Source organism: Myotis yumanensis, unplaced genomic scaffold (assembly GCF_028538775.1).
Source record: "Myotis yumanensis isolate MYYU_CA2020_CCGP unplaced genomic scaffold, mMyoYum1.0.hap1 SCAF_3, whole genome shotgun sequence".
In the NCBI taxonomy this organism is placed as follows: domain Eukaryota; kingdom Metazoa; phylum Chordata; class Mammalia; order Chiroptera; family Vespertilionidae; genus Myotis; species Myotis yumanensis.
This window is the reverse complement of record NW_027223754.1, coordinates 108,575,708-108,577,883: the sequence shown is the minus strand read 5'-3', so window position 1 is coordinate 108,577,883 and position 2,176 is coordinate 108,575,708. Positions and strand designations below refer to the sequence as shown.

At 36.8% G+C, this 2,176-nt stretch overlaps 1 pseudogene; it reads right to left on the bottom strand.

Annotated features, from left to right (window-relative positions):
- Positions 1-260: 260 nt before the first annotated feature.
- LOC139005172 (small ribosomal subunit protein eS19 pseudogene) lies at positions 261-695 on the bottom strand (annotated as a pseudogene).
- Positions 696-2,176: the final 1,481 nt, after the last annotated feature.

The window sequence follows — 2,176 nt, the reverse complement described above, 5'->3', positions numbered from 1 at the left end:
TCTTGGCCAGCTTTCCCGTGGTTCTGGATGATAGCTGTTTTGTCTTTTAGTTGTAGTTTTAATGTGGTTGTGGGGGGCAGCATGTACAGGTTTATACCTAATGCCACCATCTTGGTTCTCTCCTAGTTCTTCTTTTTGAATATTTGCTAAAATTGTCCTGTAAGTACATTCAGTCCAGTACTATTGTTTGCTGAAAGTTTTTAAATTACTGCTTCAATTTTTTTAAACAAATGAGGCAATTTATTAACCTAGCATTTGTTCTAATGCTTCTTGTTGGCAGCTGCCACTTGCTCTGAGATTCTGTCCAGATCTCTCTGTCCCTGAGGTGTCAGTTGTGGACCCCATCCTTGTCCTTTTCCACCATTTTCAGCCCCTGCAGGTCTTGGAGGACCAGCAGACCATACTCTTGGAGCCTCTGCTAAAGTGGCTGGGCATGACACCATTTCTCTGTCATCCTCCATAGATCTTGGTCATGAAGCCAACCCAGCTCCTTCCTGAAGGTAAAGGGGCCGCACTGTGGAAGCAGCCCGTGTGTAAAACCAATTCTCATTGTAGGGAGCAAGCTATTTATGATTGGGCAGCTTGCCATTGTGTACCCATTTAGGGACTTTCAGCATCCTGGACTTTTTCAGGAAGGCTGCAAGAGCTCTGATGAACTCCTGCTGGTTCATGTCTTTTATAGTAACTCTGGGCATTGTGCGGCCCCTGTGCTGCCAGTTAGGGGAAAGGCAATAACTTACATTTTTGAATTGAATGTAACACTGGCAATTTTGTCTGTACATAAATGATACATGTCATTATTTAACTTGTTTATACATTTGAATCTTAATCTCTTTTCTGTGTTTGGAATATTTGCTTATGCTTATGATTATACATTTAGTCCAATTAAACATGGAAAAATGAAAATGGTCTTTGTAAACCTTAAATGAAAACAAAGATGAAGTATAACTACTTAGTATCTTCTTCCACTATGGTAGTGTTTTGTAATAGATTAAAAATAAGATTGTGGTTCTATCCTTTGGTAGTTTTAAAACCTATATTAATACAATTTCTACTCTCATTAGCAAGAGTCATAGTCACATATATATTTTCACCAATGGATGGCATTAGCACACAGGCATCTCATATCATCTGTATTTAACCTAAGAGGAAATTTAATAGGTGGGAGGAAAATATAAGATATTCAAAGGAGGTAAAAGACCTATACTCAGAAAATTATAGGGCATTGAAGAAAGAAATTGAGGAAGACACAAATAAGTAGAAGCATATACCATGTTCATGGATTGGAAGAATTAACCTCATTAAATTGTCCATACTATCCAGAGATTTAACACAATTCCTATTAAAATACCAATGGCATACTTCACAAATCTAGAACAAATTTTTCAAAATTTTATATGGAACCAAAAAGACCCCAAATAGCCTTGGCAGTCTTGAGAAAAAAGAACCAAGTTGGAGGTATCACACTACCTGATATCAAACTATACTGTTTTGTAATAAAAACAGCATGGTACTGGCATAAGAGCAGGCATATAGACCATTGGAACATAACAAAGAGCCTAGAAATGTACGCACACCTTTATTGTCAATTAATATTTGACAAGGAGGCAAGAGTATTCAATGGAATAAAGATAGTCTTTTCAATAAATGGTGTTGGGAAAATTGGACAAGTACATGAAAAAATTGAAACTAGACCGCCAACTTACACCATACACAAGGATAAACTCAAAATGGATGAAAGACTTAAATGTAAGATGTGAAACCATTAAAATCCTAGAAGAAACCATAGACACCAAAATCTCAGACATCTCTCATAGCAATATATTTACGGATATATCTCCTAGGACAATGGAAACTAAGGGGAAAATAAGCAAATGGGACTATATCAAAATAAAAGCTTCTGCACAGCAAAAGAAACCATCAACACAATAACAAGTGAGCCCATTACATGGGAGAACATATTTGCCAATGATACATCTGAGAAGGGGTTAATCTCCAAAATTTATAGGGAACTCATACAACTTAACAAAAGGAAGACAAACATCCAATTAAAAATCGTCAGAGGACCTAAATAGACACTTCTCCAAAGTGGGCATACAGAAGGCCAAGAGGCATATGTAAAAATGCTCAAAGTCACTAATCATCCCAGAATTGCAAATCAAAATGACAATGAGAT